We start from the raw sequence: 19,725 nt of genomic DNA, 5'->3' as shown, positions 1-19,725 counted from the left end.
GATCCAACTCAGAGACCTCTTCCACCCCTACAATATTGGCCTTTCTCCTCCGCAGACCTTTATAATTGGAAGGCCAACCACCCTCCCTTCTCGGAGGACCCCTCAAAATTAACTGCACTCATGGAATCCCTAGTTTTCTCCCACCAGCCCACATGGGATGATTGCCAGCAGTTACTCCAGACCCTCTTCACGACCGAGGAGAGGGAACGTATCCTGTTGGAAGCCAGAAAGAATGCCCCTGGTGACGACATGTGCCCAACCCAACTCCAGAATGTCATAGATGATGGGTCAGACCCAATTGGGACTTGAACACCCCTGACGGTAGGGAGCATCTCCGAATCTACCACCAGGCTCTGATGGCAGGTCTCGGGGGGCTGCTCGCCGCCCCATGAATCTGGCTAAGGTAACCTCCCTCTATCTTTTTAGAATGCTTGATGGAAGCTTCCCGGAGATATACTCCTTTTGACCTTACTTCTCCCGGTCAACAGGCAGCGATAACAATGACATAGATAAAGGCAGTCCGCTCCAGACATTAAAAACAAGACAAGGAAGGAACTTAAATAGGATATTGGATATAGTGATAAAAAAAAAAAAAGAAAATTTTCAGGCTGAAGTATGTTGGGATAGTTTGCTTGAGCTTTATCAAATTTAAGTCATGGGTAAAACATAAAATTATTTTATGTTAATAAAAATTTCTGTGGTGCATGAAATCAATAGCTATCAAGTTTAAGCCAAAATCATCTGTTGTCAAATAATGTTTTTTTTTTTTTCTTTCAAAAAGATTTATCAAGGGTTATGTTAATATTTAGCTAGCTGTTTGGGCTCAGAAAAGACCAGATTCTACTTTGTTGTATGTATAGTAACTGTCTCAATTTTGGCATCTTATAACAAAATTAACCCTTAAGACATATTCCCTACTTTAGGGCACAGCCTCATGCTCAAACAATGGTCCTCATCTGAGAAAAAAAAAAAAATTCAAACTCCATGGTTCTGTTTCCAATGTTCTCTGGGTAATTTGTACCCACACAGGTATCTGAACTAATCAAAGATGTTTTCACACAGGTGCTAAGACCTTATACTGTCTTACTTGTTTTCTAGGTTAAATAAGTTAAGTTTGTAAATCAACTGGTACTGTTTTCAAGACTGATAACAGATTCTGCCTATACTTATAAATGTTAGATATTTAAAATGGGAGATGTGCCTACTTTCTATACCTCAGATATATATATGACATGCTACCACAGTACAACAAAAATTTTAAAGATAGGACAAAATGATTTTAGAAGCCCTGTGCCAGTCTTTAGTTAAGTCTATTTCAGTAACTAAATGTGATCTATATGTATGTACATCCAAGCTGGTGTAACTTCCTTTCTAAGTGTGTTAATCACCTATGTAGAAGCCAAAGCCAATTGGAATCATCAGAGTAAAAAGTGTCAATATTTTGGCCTGTGCTCCCATGTCATGAGGCCACTGGAGATGATGGGACACTTCTACACTGGCCCCCTGGTAAGTCACCTGTCTTCCTGAGCAGGGAGGATATGGAGACCCAAACAAAAGTGGTGTACAATGTAAAACAGAGAGTCACAATTGAGAAGCAATCAGTCCTCCTGACTTCCCAAAGAAGGGAAAACTACTTGGCCAGCATGGCCCTGACTCATCCTAACAGGCAAAAGACACCAGTAAGCTATGGGGCTACTCCTGTGTCCCTAAAGTCTCTTTGGAGAGCCATTAATGACCTCCAAAATTAATCCTTAATTAACTTTTGGCTATCTACAAGGTCTTAAACACTCAGAGAGAAATGTATAACCAAAGATAAAAAATAGCTCTTTATTAAGATTAAATGTTATGTATATGTTTCTGATAACTCTGCTAGCATCTCATCTGTTTTACAAGCCATGTTAAATACTACTGTGCCATTTAATGAACAGTTCTGAAAAAAAAAAAAAATCTCAGCCAGCTCATCCTCAGATGGTCCTGAAATGATCCAAGCCTGTCTACCTGGATTCCCTCGACCTACAAAAAGACCAGTTTGCTGTGTGTTCACTTCTCAGTAACTCCTTACTTTTATTCTTTCTTTCCAAAGTTATCTTTCAAGATTATCTTCCTACACTCTGGGGTACATTAAAATAGTTCCCCTCTCTAGGAGAGATTCTCTAACTGCAACAAGTCTCCACTTCATGTCCCACTCAGCAGGAAGTAGTAAATGATCTGATGTCTTCGACCCAGCCCCCTAAAGCAGTTAGAGTGTCTTCTCATGAGAGGGAGAAATAAAAGGGAAATAGACTGTCTATACCATACGTTCCTGTTGTCATAGATAAAGTTTACTTAAAATAAGTTTATTTAAAGTTCCTCAAATAAAATTATAGAGCTTGATTGAAATGCCATACAGATTAAAAGTTCTAGGACCTCATTTTTATGAGGGAATTGCCATCCTTACATCTCCTGTGTCTGCTAACAGTGCAGAGGGATTATTCTGGCACTCTGCCCCAGAGGGGGGTATTACTCTTGCATCCATTTCCGGCCTCGGACTGTGTCTATTAGGCCCTGATATGCTCCCTCCTCTGACTCTTGAACCAGTATGCAACCAAACTGCTATTATCAATGACTCCTTTATATATACTAAAGCCCCTAGTAACTCCTATCTTGCTTGTTCCACGGGGCTGACTCCCTTTATTGTCAACAAGGACTTTTTACAGACTAAGGACTATTGTGTTGTAGTTTTGCCACGATTTTTATTCATGATTCTGAAAGTTTTACAACTACTATAGATCAAGGCATTGCCATTAGACCAAAAAGAGAGGCTTTAACTGCCCTCACCCTGACTGTGCTCCTGGGACTTAGTGCTGCAGGGGCCGGGACAGGTATTGCCTCGCTGGTAACCTCCCAACAGCATTTTTCACAACTCAGTGCCATAGTGGACAGAGATCTTAACCTCATACATGAGGGGATACAAGATCTCAAAGATTCTTTGGCCTCGCTCTCTGAGGTTGTACTTCAAAACCGTAGAGGGCTAAATTTAGTGTTATTAAAGGAAGGGGGGACTCTGTGCAGCTCTAAAAGAAGAGTGCTGCTTCTATGCAGACAAGACTGGATTAGTAGAAAACAGCTTGCAGAAAGTACGAGAAAGCCTAGAACAACGCAAACGGGAGAGACAACAGAACCAGTCTTGGTATGAATCTTGGTTCACCAGGTCCCCCTGGATGACTACTTTGATCTCCACCTTGCTAGGGCCACTTATCATCTTAATTCTCCTCTTCACCTTTGGTCCATGCATAATAAATAGATTAGTTACCTTTATTAGAGAAAGGATCAGCACCGTCCAAGTCATGATACTTAAACAACAGTACCAGTCTCTTGCAGAAACTGAAATTCCATGATTGGAATTATGACAAAGAAAAGGGGGAAATGAAAGGATAAAAGTTGCCCTATTTCTGCTGCCCTGTTTTCTAGTTGCTCTGCTAACCTGCCTTTTTAAGCTTCTGTAATATGGCTTGCTTGCTGCTGCACTGAATCACAGAACTGCCATTTTGCAACTGCCTCCATTTTGTAAAAAGTATACCATGAGGACCTGACCTTTTGTACGCCCTACCCAATGCCTAAATTCCAGGAACTCGAGCTGAACAATCAACTCCTAGTTCCTCATAAAGACACAACCAATCAATGGTCAACACATATCTGAAGTCCCTAGACACGAGCCCACCCCGTGGGCCCCACCCAATCAGAAGGACCCACGGCTGAAAAGCCCCTATGACTCTGCATACCTGTGGTTTTAGCCTTTATAAGCTGACCAAACTCGTGGCTAGGGGCTCTTCACCCCTCCTGCGAGAGGAATCAGTGTTGAGCCCCGATGCATCGGATTCAATAAACCTCGTGTGGTTTGCATTGAGAGCGTCCTGCGTGAGTGTTCTTGAGGTTGCGTAGACAGCCCTGAGCGGGTACCCTTCTGGGGAACCCCACACTATAACCTGTACTTGTTTGTCAACATCTCTTCATTCCCTTTCTCTTTCCCTTCACCTTCGGTTCACTGGTGGCTTTTGTATTTCTAAAGGCTTGTGCTTCTCTCTGTCTCTGCTTGGGCCTGTAAAGGCAGGCCAGCTTTTTCTGCCATTACGGAACTTCCCCTGGATCTGTAAGCTTTAATAAATATTCTTTCCTCCATAACTGTACCTGGTCTGGAAGTTTATCTCAGCAAACCTAAAGCTGTCTGATGAGCTGAGATGAACCTGACCATGTGGATGCTAATCTTTTGGAAGCTTTGTCTTAAAGAAATAGGCATGGACTGGATATTTACAATTGAAGGTGTCTTCTGGAGTGGTAAGCCAAATTTTATGGACTATTCAGATAAAAGTTTCAAAATTATAAGTACAGACAGCATTAAACTTTGAGGCTTAGCTTATAAGCTTTCTAAGAGGAAAGAAAGACTACAGGGGACTTCGATAGAACTGGGCTACTGGCATAAGGGCTGGCTGCGTCCTGCTGCCCAGTCCCAGAGAGTTTAATCAAGGTTAAATTTGTAATAGACTGATATGCTTAGCTAGAGATATTGGACTAAGAGATTTAAGATTTGCTTTTTGTTTGTTTGTTTTGGCTTCTTGAGGTAGGGTTTCACTATAGCCCAGGCTGACCTGGAATTCCCTATGGAGCCTCAGGGTGGCCTAAAACTCATGGTAATCCTCCTAACTCCACCTCCTGAGTGCTGGGATTAAAGGCGTACACCACCATGCCCAGCTGAGACATAAGATTTTAAACTAAAAAAAACTCAATCAAGTTAAAATTACAGACACAGAAATTAGCTTTAGATTAGAAGTGTTTAACTTATTTAATTTTACAAGTATTAATATCTTAAGTTGGTCAAGACTGTAGGGACCTTTGAAATTAAACTGAGTACAATTTATAATATATAATAGTTATAAATCTATTGGGAACCATGAGCAGAATTTGGTAATTTTTTTTAATATATTTTTTAATTAATTATTTATTTATTTGAGAGTGACAGACACAGAGAGAAAGACAGATAGAGGGAGAGAGAGAGAATGGGCGTGCCAGGGCTTCCCGCCTCTGCAAACGAACTCCAGATGTGTGCGCCCCCTTGTGCATCTGGCTAATGTGGGACCTGGGGAACCGAGCCTTGAGCCGGGGTCCTTAGGCTTCACATGCAAGCACTTAACCGCTAAGCCATCTCTCCAGCCCAGAATTTGGTAATTTAAATAGATGAACCCTCCTGGCAGCTTGTGCCTTACCCCCCCCCCCCCCCACTGGGAAATGGTGGACAATCCACCTCCTGGGAGATTGCCACCTGGCTCCCTTGGACTGACCCAGGTGGGTACGGGAAAAGTCTGCCCTCTAGTGGTGACTGGGCTCACTGATAACTTACTGGGGCAAGACATCTTTGGAGATGCCAAGGCTTTCATCATTACTGACCATAAGGCCTTTTATAATGATTTGTTAGATAAAAAAAGAAATATCAACAACAGTTTGAGGAAGGGAGTGAATGTCATCCCAATTACTCCAATAAACACCTCCAATTTTAAGGGCAACTGCCCAGCCCCCCCATTCAAAATTCAGTGGAGACCAGGGGATCCAATATGGGACCCATGTCAACTGGAGAGGTCTCATCAAGCACAGGTTTCCACAGGTACCAGTCAAGAACCTTAAAAAAATTGTACAGATGTGTAAGTCCTGTCAGCCTTTCCTCCAAGTACCCCCCTTCAAACTACAGGAAGCAATCCTCAAGGGCTCCACCCTAATCATCTTTGGCAAATTGATGTTACACATTATTCTCCATTTGGAAAGCTTAAATATATTTTTTGTTCAGTTGATACCTTTTCCAGTGCCTGCTGGGCATTGGAACATACCGGGGGAAAGTCTAAACATGCCATTAGTCATATGCTTCAATGTTTTGCCACTCTTGGGCTTCCTCATCAAATTAAAACAGATAATGGACCCTGCTAAGTAAGCAAGGCCTTTATAAATTTTCTCCAGACCTGGAAATTCTCACATTCCACAGGCATCCCGTACCACCCCCAGGGCCAGGCTATTGTTGAAAGATATACTCAGACTCTCAAATCTCAATTACAAAAACAAAAGGGGGAATCCTTACCCCCCACACGACCAAATAAAAAAGGCATTATTTACCCTAAATATTCTAAACTATTCTAAAGAAGATAAACAATTATCCCCTTTTCTAAAACATTACCTCATCTGTTATCTACATTACTATCTGGGTAAGATGGAGGGCCCCATTGACTGGGGCCTGGAGAGGGCCTGATCCACTCCTCACAGCAGGGAGAGGGTTTGGATACGTCTTCCCTCAAGATGAAAAAAGACCCATTTGGGTACCAGCGAGAGACCTAAAATATTTGTCCCAACAAGGGGACACTGACAATCACTTCTCTACGGAGTGTCCCACCCCTGAGGACTGTTCCTAAAGTGGTCCTTCCCCCTGCTAAACTAAATCACTCCCTCCCTTGCAGAGGATTGCAGGCTTTGCCTCCGATCTGGGCCTCTCCAGCTGCTTGCAGTACAATTGCCCATTCGACCTTAAAAAAATTGCTCAGCCACCTTCCACATCCCTGTCCAGCTTTTCCCAATGTTTCCTCTGGGCACTTGAGCTCCACCTTCCCCTAATAATTCCAGTATAGATGTGGGATACATTCATCCTTCCTTCTGTACTTTTAACAGAACTGAGCTCAGCGCTCAATGCTGCCCGCCTTCTGAAATGGCTTATGTTTGTGGAGGTGGGATGGCCTATAACTTTCTGCCCACCAATTGGATGGGTCTTGTGCCCCACCCACCTTAATCCTAGTTATAGATATCATCCCTGGAAATGAGGCCTTCCCTATGACTTCTTTTGATTATAGCAGAGGGAGACCTATCTCTAACAACAGCTAGATTCCTTGGCTGAGGTAGTCCTACAAAACAGGAGAGGACTAGACCTACTAACGGCCTAACAGGGAGGCGTATGTTTGTTTTTACAGAAAAAAAAATGCCATTTTTACATCAATAAATCAGGAATTGCCTAGGACCAGATTAAGAGGCTCCAGGAAGACTTGAAGAGGAGACAGCAGGAACCCCAGGACAGCCCACTGTGGATGGGACTACATGACTTATTACCCTACCTTCTCCCTCTACCTGGATCCCTCCTTCCCCTCCTCCTTATCCTCACTGTCAGGCCATGTGTAATTAACAAAATTACACAATTTATTTACCAGCGGCTAGAGGCAATAAAACTTCATCAGGTCAAAATACATTACCACCGGCTGGCAACTCAGGAATTAAGTTCTGCAGATGAACCACTGCCACCTCCCCTGCCTTCCATGTGACCAATGATGGGTAAGATCCCCAGAGGTGGACAACCTAAGGCAGTGGCCATGGTGACTAATGCTCTTACAAAAACAAAAGGGGGAGATGTTGGGCTCTAAAAGGCCCAGGTGCGAGGCCTAGTGGAACTTCCTGAGCCTAGTTACAGTTTGGCGACCTGTCTCTGGCCAGCTAGGACTCAGCAAGATGCCTAATGGCTTCTGGCCTGCCACTTCCACGTGGCAATTGTAATTACCATTTCAATAGTTACAGTTTACTATTGGCCCTTACCTCTTCTCCCTCCCCCCCCATCCTAAAATCCCCACCTTCATCCCCAACATGATATAGGCAACTGCTCATAGTAATAAAGCAAGTTTTTTCTGTGAGTTCCTGCTTTCAAAAGACTTCCGACTCAGTGTGGTTTTGCTCTGGTGGCGAGGTGAGGTTTCTGAGTTGTTGTGCACTCATCTTCCTCCTTCAACACCTTGGGAAGAAGCAGCAAGCCTGGTCCTTCCACAGTACTACCTACCTGCCCGTGAAGGAGCCTGGCATTCTCCTGTTATGAGGGTCTTGAGTGGGTATTGCTGGGCAGTGCAAGGTCTTGGATACCAAGGTTTAATTCAGGCTGGACAGTTGTATGTAAGGAGGGGCACACTTCCTTGGGCTCTTATATTCTTTTTTTTTAAATTTTATTTATTTATTTATTTATTTATTTATTTATTTATTTATTTATTTATTTATTTATTTTCTCAATTTTTATTAACATTTTCCATAATTATAAAAAATATCCCATGGAAATACCCTCCATCACCCCCCTTTTCCCCTTTAAACTTTCGTTCTCCATCATATCCCCTCCCTATCTCAATCAGTCTCTCTTTTATTTTGATGTCGTGATCTTTCCCTCTTCTTATGATGGTCTTGTGTAGGTAGTGTCAGGCACTATGAGGTCATGGATATTCAGGCCATTTTATGTCTGGAGGGAGCACGTTGTAAGGAGTCCTACCCTTCCTTTGGCTCTTACATTCTTTCCACCACCTCTTCCACATTATACCCTGAGCCTTGGAAGGTGGGATCAAGATGTTACTTGGTACTCTAGTCACTTCTTTCCAGCACCATGATACCTTCTGAGTCGTCCCAAGGTCACTGCCATCTGGAGAAGATTATCTAACCAAAGTGAGAGTAGCATTAATATAAGGGTATGAATATTCAGAGAAGTGTTTAGTGTGCAGTTTGATAAGCATAGTATATACATTTATCCAGATAACAGCATATGTTACACCCTTTGGGCTCATGACTACCCCTGTTTTAAGTTTTCATTATCAGGGATGTATTCTCCCCATGGAGTGGGCCTCCAGACCAATTGGAGGGCAGTTTATTTCAACCATGACAGATGTGCCACTATTGCACCCATTGGCTCATTTTGCCTGGCTGGCCAATTATAAGCCTTGCAGTATCCACTTTTGAGTATCTTCACTGTTGGTATCTTTTTCTCCCATTGAACTGCATGTAGAATGGCTTCTTCCAGCTGTCTGTCAGCTGGTCTACAAGGAGGTTATCAGGTCAGTTCCAGCAGGTTTTCTCAGCGGCCTTGAAGCTCAAGTATGTGGTGTCTTCAGCAATAGGGTCTTACCATCAATTACTGGTGGGAAACCAAGGACATCAGCAATGGCCTCTAAAGTTTTGGGGGCATCATGGACCTACCTGGTCAACAACTCAGTGGAAGGTATCCCATCCCTGGCACTGAAAATTTTCTGGCAATGGTCTACGGCTCCTGAGTGTTCCATTGTCCAAAATCAGAGGATTCCATATGATTTATTTATATCCTCTTAGATTTTGATTAGCCCTCCTTCAACTTTTCCTTTACTCAATCTCCTCCCCTGACCTCATTTTGGGCCTTTTCACTCCTGTTAATCTATTCTTCTACTTACATATGTACAATACCAACCTATTAAGTAGCCTCCTCCCTTCCATTCTCTTCCCTTTGTATCTCTTTTTTAGCTTACTGGCCTCTGCTACTGAGTTTTTTCCTTCTCACACAGAAGCCCAATCATCCGTAGCTAGGTTCCACATATGAGAGAGAACATACAGCAGTTGGCTTTCTGGGCCTGGGTTACCCCACTTAGTGTAGACCTTTCCAGATCCATCCATTTTTCTGCAAATTTCATAACTTCATTTTCTTTACCTCTGAGTAGAACGCCATTGTATAAATGTGCCATCTCTGCATTATCCACTCATCAGTTGAGGGACATCTAGGCTGGTTCCATTTCCCAGTTATTATAAATTAAGCAGCAATAAACATGGTTCAGCATGTCCTTCTAAGGAAATGGGATGATTCCTTAGGATATATGCCTAGGAGTGCTATAGCTGGGTCATATGATAGATCAATCTTTAGCTATTTTAAGAACCTCAAGACTGATCTCCATAATGGCTGGACCAAATTGCATTCCCACCAGCAGTGTAGAAGGATTCTTCTTTTTCCACAACCCCACCAGCATTTTTGATCATTTGTTTTCATGATGGTAGCCAATGTGACAGGAGTGAGATGGATGTCAATGTAGTTGTAATCTGCACTTCTCTGACAACTGGGGACGCAGAAAATTTTTTTGAATGCTTATATGCCATCTGTATTTCTTCCTTTGAGAACTCTCTATTTATCTCCATAGCCCATTTTTTAATTGGTTTGTTTGATTTCTTATTATTTAACCTTTTGAGTTCCTTGTATATCCTAGATATTAATGCTCTATCAGATATATAGCTGGTGAAGTTTATTTCCCATTCTGTAGGTTGCCTCTTTGCTTTATTCCTTTGCAGTACAAAATCTTTGTAATTTCATAAGGTCCCAGTGGTTAATCTGTGGTTTTAATACCGGAGCAATTGGAGTTGTATTCAGAATGTCTTTGCCAAGACCAATATGTTGAAGTGTTTCCGCTACTTTTTCCTCTAGCAGTTTCAGAATTTCAGGTCTGATGTTAAGGCCTTTAATCCATTTGGACTTAATTCTTGTGCATGGAGAGAGAGAAGGATCTCTTTTCATCCTTCTACAGATACATATCCAGTTTTCCCAACACTTGCTGAAGAGGCTGTCTTTTCTTCAATGAGTATTTTTGGCAATTTTATCGAATATCAGGAGGCAACAGCTACCTGGATTTACATCTGGGTCCTCTATTCTGTTCTATTGATCTATATGTCTGCTTTTGTGCCAGTACCATGCTATTATTGTTACTATGGCTCTGTAGTATAGGTTAAAATCAGGTATGGTGATACCGCCGGCCTTATTTTTGTTACTCAGTATTATTTTAGATATTCAAGGGTTTTTTGTGATTCCAAATGAATTTCTGGATTGTTTTTTCTATTTCCATGAAGAATGCCTTTGGAATTTTGATGGGGATTGCATTAAATGTGTAGATTGCTTTTGGTAAGATTGCCATTTTCACAATATTGATTCTTCCAAGCCAGGAACAAGGGGTGTTTTTCTCCTTCCTAGTGTCTTCTGCAATTTCTTGCTTGAGTGTTTTAAAGTTTTCACTGTAGCGATCCTTTACTTCCTTGGTTAGGTTTATTCCAAGCTACTTTATTTTCTTTGATGCAATTGTGAATGGGAGATTCTCTGATTTCATCCTCTGTGTGTTTGTTGTTAGCATATATGAAGGCTACTGATTTCTGTCTATTTATTTTGTATCCTGCTACATGGCTGTAGGTTTTGATCAGCTCTAACAGTTTGCTAGTAGAGATTTTAGGGTCCTTTATGTATAGAATCATGTCATCTGCAAATAATGATAACTTGATTTCTTCCTTTCCAATTTGTATCTCTTTCATGTGTGTCTCTTGCCTTATTGCTATGGCTAAGACTTCCAATACTATATTAAATAAAAGTGGGGGCAGTTGCCACCCTTATCTTGTTCCTGAGTTTAGTGGGAAAGCCTCCAGTTTTTCCTCATTTAGTAATATGTTGGCTGTAGGCTTGTCATAAGTAGCTTTTATTATATTGAGATATGTTCCTTCTATTCCCAGTCTCTGTAGGACTTTTATCATGAAGGGATGTTGGATTTTGTCAAATGCTTTCTCTGCGTCTAATGAAATGACCTTGTGATTTTTGTCCTCTAGCCCATTTATATAATGAATTACATTTATTGATTTGCATATATTGAACCATCCATGCATCTCTGGAACAAAGCTTACTTGGTCAGGGTGAATGATCTTTTGGATATATTCTTGTATTCTGTTTGCCAATATTTTGTTGAGAATTTTTGCATCTATGTTCATGAGGGAGATTGGTCTGTAATTTTCTTTTTTTGTTCTATCTTTGCCTGGTTTTGGTATCAGGGTGAGGCTGGCTTCATAGAAAGAGTTTGGTAGAATTCCTTCTTTTGATATTTTATGGAAAAGCTTAAGAAGCAATGGTGTTAGCTCTTCCATGAAGGTCTGGTAAAATTCAGCAGTGAATCCAACTGGGCCTGTGCTTTTTTCAGTTGGGAGATTTTTGATAACTCTTCCGATCTCCATGCTTGTTATAGGTCTATTTAAGTGATTAATCTCATCTTGATTTAATTAAGTAGGCCATATAAATCAAGGACATCATTCATTTCTTTCAGATTTTCATACTTTGTCAAGTATATGCTTTTATAGTATGTCCCTATGACTTTTTGAATTTCTCTGAAATCTGTTGTGATGTTACCTTTTTCATCTCTAATTTTATTAATTTGTGCCTTCCTCTGTTTCTTTTGGTCAGATTTGCTAAGGGTTTATCAATCTTGTTTATCCCTTCAAAGAACAAACTCTTTGTTTGCTGATTCTTTGGATTTTTTTTTTTTTTAGTTTTATTTCATTAATTTCTGCCCTAATCTTCATTATTTCTTTTCATCTGCTGATCTTGAGTTTGCCTTGTTGTTTTTTTTCCAAGGCTTTATGGTGAAGCATTAGGTCATTTTCTTGCGACCTTTCTAATTTGTTAATACAGGCTCTTAAAGGTATAAATTTACCTCTTAGGACTGCCTTCATTGTGTCCCAGAGATTTTGGTATGTTGTGTTCTCATTGTTGTTTGACACTATAATTTTTTTGATTTCCGTCTTGATTTCTTCATTGACCCATTCATCATTTATTAATGTGTTGTTTAATTTCCATGATTTTGTCTATTCTATACAGCTTTTTTTGGGTATTGATTTATGGTTTGATTCCATTGTGGTGAGATAGAATGCAAGGATTTTTTTTCAAATTTCCTGTATTTGTTAAGATTTGCTTTGTGTCCTAATATATGGTCTATTTTAGAGAATGTTCCAAGTGCTGCTGAAAAGAATGTATATTCTGCAGCATTTGGATAAAATATCCTGTAGATGTCTGTTAGTTCCATTCCTTCTATGACCTCATATAGTCCAGATGCCTCTTTGTTTATTTTTTCCTGGGATGACCTGTCAATTGATGAAAGTGGGGTGTTGAAGTCACCCACTACCACTGTGTATGGTGTTATCTGTGACCTTAGTTCTAATAGCTTTTGTTTGATGTATTTGAGGGCCCCTATGTTATATGCCTATATGTTTAGGATTGTAATGTCTTCATGTTGGAGGGTGCCTTTAATCAATATAAAGAGGCCTTCCTTATTTTTCTTAACTAATGTTGGATTGATGTCTGCCTTATAAGATATTAGGATAGCCACCCCTGCTTGTTTTCTAGGTCGATTTGCTTAAAACACTGTTTTCGAAACTTTCACCCTAAGATAGTGTCCATCCTTTGTAGAAAGGTGGATTTCTTAGAGCAACAAATTGAAGGATCCTGCTTTTTAACCCAGTCTGCAAACCTATGTCTTTTGGTTGGGGTATTGAGGCCGTTGATATTAAGAGATATTATTGAAAGGTGTCTATTCCTTTTTGCATTTTTTTGTAGTTCTTCCTGTTTTACCTTTGCTCTCTTGTGTTAACTAGTATTTGAGTAGTGTTTGTTTTTTCTGGTTCCTTATATGTGTGCTTTTCTTTTTCTTTGCCATGGAGGATTCTTCAAGTATTTTTTGTAAAGCTGGTGTTGACTTCAAATAGTCCTTTAGCCTGATTTTTTAATGGAATGTCCTTATTTCTCCATGTATTTGAATGGATAGCTTTGCAGGATAAAGTAACCTTGGTTGAAAGTTGTTATCTTTCAGAACTTGGAATATATCACTCCAAGACCTTCTGTCTTTTAATGTTTGTGTTGAGTAATCTGCTGTAATCCTGATAGGCTTGCCTTTGTAGGTAACTTGATTTTTCTCTCTTACTGCTTTCAATAGTTTTTCTTTGGTTTGTATGTTTGGAAGTTTGATTATAATATGGCAAGGAGAGGTTCTTTCCATGTTTTGTCTGGCTGACGTTTTAAAGGATTCCTGTATCTGCACTGGTACTTCTTTCACAATTTGGGGGATGTTTTCTTCTATGATTTTGAGGAAGAGGCCAGCTATGCTGTTGGAGTGAAATTCTTCTCCTTCTGGTATGCCCTGACTTCTTATATGTGATCTTTTCATAGTGTCCTGAATATCTTGAAATTCCCACTCATACTTTTCCATAAGTTTGTCTTTCTCTTTGTTGCACTGTATTAGATCTGCCACCTGGTCTTGTAGCTTAGATATTATGTCCTCTCCTTCATCCATTCTACTGGTGAGATTTTCATAACTTCATTTTTTTTTACCGCTGAGTAGAACTCCATTGTATAAATGTACCACATCTTCATTATCCACTCATCTGTTGAGGGACATCTAGGCTGGTTCCATTTCCCAGCTATTATAAATTGAGCAGCAATAAACATGGTTGAGCATGTACTTCTAAGGAAATGAGATGAGTCCTTTGGATATATGCCTAGGAGCGCAATAGCTGGGTCATATGGTAAATCAATCTCTAGCTGTTTTAGGAACCTCCACACTGTTTTCCACAATGGCTGGACCAGATTGCATTCCCACCAGCAGTGAAGAAGGGTTCCTTTTTTTCCACATCCCCGCCAACATTTATGATCATTTGTTTTCATGATGGTGGCCAATCTGACAGGAGTGAGATGGAATCTCAATGTAGTTTTAATCTGCATTTCCCTGATGACTAGTGACGTAGAACATTTTTTTAGATGCTTATATGCCATTCGTATTTCTTCCTTTGAGAACTCTCTATTTAGCTCCATAGCCCATTTTTTGATTGGCTTGTTTGATTCCTTATTATTTAACTTTTTGAGTTCTTTGTATATCCTAGATATTAATCCTCTATCAGATATATAGCTGGCGAAGATTTTTTCCCATTCTGTAGGTTGCCTCTTTGCTTTTTTCACTGTGTCCTTTGCAGTGCAAAATCTTTGTAATTTCATTAAGTCCCAGTGGTTAATCTGTGGTTTTATTGCCTGAGCAATTGGGGTTGTATTCAGAAAGTATTTGCCAAGACCAATATGTTGAAGGGTTTCCCCTACTTTTTCCTCTAGCAGTTTCAAAGTTTCCGGTCTGATGTTAAGGTCTTTAATCCATTTGGACTTAATTCTTGTGCAGGGCGAGAGAGAAGAATCTATTTTCATCCTTCTGCAGATATTTATCCAGTTTTCAAAACACCATTTGCTGATGCAGATCCTAAGAAGAGAGCTGCCCCAACATACCTCAGAAGGGGCCCAACTGAAACTAAGGACAACTGGCGAAATAAGCAAGGGTGATGTTTTCCTGTGAACTGGATACCAGCACAAAGGGGAAGGAGATCAATGCAGAGAAAAATCAACTCCTACCAAATCAGAGAGCCAGAGCCTCAGAGGCCCCCAACACCTCAGCACTGAAGCAGACCAAAAGTGAACCCAACATGGCTCAGGGAAATCTTGCGGAAGAGGGGGCGGAAAGAATGTCAGAGTTACATGTTGGGTCATGATTTTCAGAGACATTTATCATACTAATAACTGGGGGCTAACTCCACAATGCACGACCCATTTTCAATAACAAGGAGGGTCTAATGGGAGGGGGTAGATCACAGATGAGCCTAAATAATGGTACCAAACTGCCTGTATTTACTGAAAAGAAAACTAACAAATTAAATTAAAAAAAAAAAAGAATATATTGAATATATATTAAAAAAAAAAAAATTAGGGCAATCGCAACCCACAGACACATGAGTACAACACAAACACAAAGGACCCAAAAGATTGGTAAACATGCTTTAGTAAGTTTAGATTTAGATCCATGACAGCCAGATGAGTCTGTGTCCTTAGGTGATGGCTCAACGATATCACACACAGTATGATGGGAGCAGGTCTCCCCAGCAGATTTGCTTCATCTTCTGGGATGGAGCACTCACTCAAATGAAGGGCAATACACCTTGAGTGTCCTCCAGGTCTGCCCACACAGTGTGTCCACTAGGGATGTATGACCCGTTCAGAAATACAGAAGCTGCACATGCAGCTTGCCAGTGAACCGAATGTGAAAGGAAAGAGAAAGGGAATGAAGAGATGTTGACAAGCAAGCACAGGTCATAGAAACAAAGGTCAGCACATTAAATATGAAGACTGCCTCATAACTTATGAAGGTACACTCACCCGCACACCAATTGACCTCCTCAACAAGAATGCCTCACACAGGGCACCAGTGTGCCGGGTTCCCATTGCCCCATGTTGGGTGCCAGACTTCCAGGCTCCCCCGGCAGGCAGTGCTGAGGAAGGACCAGGCCTGCTGGTTCCTCCCAAGGGGTTGAAGAGGAGGGTGAGTGTTGATGGCCAGGAACACACTACCGAGCTGGGAGTCTTGTCAAAGCAGGAACTCACTTTATTGTAACAAGCAGGTGTTTATATGGTGTTGAGAACAAAGGCAGGGATCTCAGGAGGGGATAAGGTGTAAGGGTCAATAGCATACCGTAACTTTTGAGATGATTGGTTCTAAGCACATGCAGCATGGGAACTCTAACTTCCTACACGGAAGTAGCAAGTCAGAGGCAATTCTGCACCCTGCTGAGTCATAGCTGGCCAGAGGCAGGTTGCCAAATTTTAGCAAGGCTCAGGAAGTTCCACCAGTACTCACATCTGGGCCTCTCACGGCCCAACATCTATTGATTTGTGTATGTTGAACCATCCCTGCATCCCTGGGATAAAGCCAACTTGGTTGAGGTGAATAATCTTTTTGTTATGTTCTTCTATTCTGTTTGCCAGTATTTTGTTCAGAATTTTTGCATCTATGTTCATGAAGGAGATTGGTCTGTAATTTTCTTTTTTGTTCTTTCTTTGCCTGGTTCTGGTATGAAGGTCTGATGCTGGATTCATAGAAGGAGTTGGATAGAATTCATTCCTTTTCTATTTTATGAAAAAGTTTGAGAAGCATTGGTGTTAGTTCTTCAATGAAGGTCTGGTAAATTTTGCTAGTGAATCCGTCTGGGCCTGGGCTTTTTATAGCTGGGAGACTTTTTATAACTGCTTGGATCTCTGTACTTTTTATAGGTCTGTTTAAATGGTTTATCATATCTTGATTTAATTTTGGTAGGTCATATGAATCAAGAAAATCATCCATTTCTTTCAGATTTTCAAACTTAGGCCATATATATTCTTAAAGTATGTCCTTGTAATTGTCTGAGTTTCTTTGGTATCCATTGTAATGGTGACTTTTTCATCTCTCATCTTATTAATTTTTTGTGTCTCTTATCTCTTTCTTCTGGTCAGATTTACTAAGAGTTAGTCAATCTTGTTTATCCTTTCAAAGAACCAACTCTTTTGTTGCAATGATTCTTTTTCTCAGTTTCTATTTCTTATTATTTCTTCTCATCTACTGATTTTTGGTTTCCCTTATTCTTTTTCCGAGGCCTTAAGGTGAAGCATTAAATTTTTTACTTGAGAACTCTCTAATTTCTTAATATGGTCACTTAGGGCTCTAAATTTCCCTCTTAGGACTGCCTTCATTGTGTCCCAAAGGTTTTGGTATGTTGTATTAACATCATCATTTGATTCTATGAATTTATTGATTTTCTTTTTAATTTCTTCAATGACCCACTGATCATTCAATAGTGTACTGTTTAGTCTCCATGAATTTCTGTATGCTCTGTAGCTTTTCCTGTTGCTTATTTGCAGTTTAATCTCATTGTGGTCAGATGGCATACAAGGGATTATTTCAATTTTCCTATATTTGTGGAGATTTGCTTTGTGTCCTAATATATGGTCTATCTTAGTGAATTTTCTGTGTGCTGCTGAGAAAAATGTATATTCTGTAGCATTTGGATGGATTGTTCTATAGTTACTTGGTAGGTCCATTTGTTCCATGACAACATTTAATTCAGATGTCTCTCTTGTTTATTTTTTGCTGTGATACCTGTCAATTAATGAGAGTGGGGTATTGAAGTCTCCCACTATAATTGTGTTTGATGTTATCTGTGACATTAGGTCTAATAGTGTTTGTTTGATGAAACTGGAAGTCCTCCCCCCATGTCAGGTGCATATATGTTTAGGATTGTAATGTCCTCCTGTGGGAATGTTTCTTTATTCAGAATAAAATGGCCTTATTTTTATTTTCTCAGTAATGTTGGTTTGACATCTATCCTGTTAGATATAAGGATAGTAACCCCTGCTTGTTCCTGGGCTCATTTGCTTGAAATACCATTTTCCATCCTTTTACCCTAAGGTGGTGTCTATCTTTATTGAGAAATGAGTTTCTTGGAGGCAACAAATGGCAGGATCCTGACTTTTAATCCAGTCTGCAAGCCTGGGGCAGGAGTGGAGGGAGGCATTGTCCCAGCAACATTACCATTGGCTTCAACTTGGGCTGTGCAGGAGGAAGAGGAGGTGGTGGTAGGGTGGCTCTGCAGCTGGATCTGGATCAGGTGCTGGCTGCCCATTCTGGGAGAATCTGGCACACCTGGAGGGGAGCGCTGTCTGCAGGGCTTGTACGACCTCAATGGAAAGATGAAACCTGATGAAACTCCTAAGTTTGACCCAAGTTTACTCAAAGAAGTGGAGCAGAATCAGAAGACAGCTATGTTTTCTTCAGCCATTTCTCCAACACATCCTGGAAAAGGCCTGGTTTTTTGACCTCTTTATACTGCTGACTTGAATGTAGGCTTTCTTTCTTTCTTTTTTTTTTTTTAAGGTACTGGGTCAGTTGACAGGAACTGGAGTTGATCTTTTGAGCATATGAAGAAGTCTGGTGATTATGATGTTACAGTTGTGGAAGATGTAACTTTAGGACAAATCATTGCTACAGCAACTTTAATAACAGAGCACAAATGTATCCACTCCTGTGCTGAGAGAGGAAGAGTAGAAGAAGGTGTTGTTAGTAATGAACATAGAGGAAAAGAGCTTTGCCAATTTTTATCAACTCATAATTTGCTAAGCAAGAAACTGAACTGTTACAAGATTGCCCTTGAATGTCTACCACAAAATGTGGGTTTCTATAAAAAGTTTGGATACACAGTTTCTGAAAAAAACATGTGTCAGAGGTTCCTAAAGTAAAAATCTTACAAGAAAGAGAATCATCAAAGGAGTTAATGATGCAAGCCTTACTGTTCCTAGACATTTTTGTTGCTGCAACCCAGTGACCTTCATAAATACTGGCTGAAACAACTTTGTAATATTATAATTGTATTAATAGAAGCTTGCCTTGGGTTGGTGAGGCTTGCTGTCAGTTGACTATTATAAAAGGGGTGATGTTTTTATGAGGTAGGGTCTCACTCTATCTTAGGCTGACCTGGAATTCATTATGTAGACTCAGGGTAACCTAAAACTCACAGTGATCCTCCTACCTCTGCCCCCTAAGTGCTGGGATTAAAGGTGTGTGCCACCATGCCCAGCTAAAAGGGATATTTTTAACCAAAGGAATTCTTTTTGTTTTTAATATTTCCTTTATGGCAGGCATGATGGTGCATGCCCTTAATCCCAGCACTCAGGAGGCAGAGGTAGGAGAATCACCACAAGTTTGAGGCCACACTGAGACTGCATAATGAATTCCAGGTCAGCCTGGGCTACAGTGAGACCCTACCTCAAAAAACCAAATCAAACAAAATAAATATTGTATTTGTTTATTTGCCAGAAGAAAGAATGAATGGGTGCACCTGGGTCTCCAGTCTCTGCAAAGGAGCTCCAGATGCATGTTCCTATAAGTTTTCAAGTAAATATGGAGGCCCCATTTCCCTCTCCATTATCCATGATGGAATGTTGATGGTCCCAGTACTGTGTGGATCTTGTTCAGGTTACAACAGTCATTGTGAGGTGATGAATTTACCACCATGTTACATGTGGATGACAGCATTCTACAGAACTCCTCCCCTTCCTCTGGCTCTTACATTCTTCTGCATTGTCCATTATGACTTGGAGTGGTTAATATTAGCATGTGTGCTTCAGGATCACTTATTCTCATCACCTTGATGAGTTTTGAACTCCTCTAGTGTGGTGGCTTGAATAGAATAGATGGCCCCCAATATAGTCAGTTGTTTATTTGTTTGTTGTTTGCATCTGCTGGCTACCTGGCTGGAGGCGATGTC

At 40.5% G+C, this 19,725-nt stretch overlaps 1 pseudogene and 1 gene segment (V, D, J or C); one reads left to right on the top strand and one right to left on the bottom strand.

Moving 5' to 3' along the window:
• Positions 1 to 19,725, bottom strand: part of LOC101600058 — a 746,857-nt gene that overhangs the window by 558,974 nt on the left and 168,158 nt on the right.
• LOC101599774 lies at positions 18,152 to 18,697 on the top strand (annotated as a pseudogene).

The sequence above is a fragment of the Jaculus jaculus genome, chromosome 7 (assembly GCF_020740685.1).
Source record: "Jaculus jaculus isolate mJacJac1 chromosome 7, mJacJac1.mat.Y.cur, whole genome shotgun sequence".
Lineage (NCBI taxonomy): Eukaryota > Metazoa > Chordata > Mammalia > Rodentia > Dipodidae > Jaculus > Jaculus jaculus.
The sequence above is the reverse complement of the archived record's forward strand: the minus strand, read 5'-3'. Positions and strand labels throughout refer to the sequence as shown.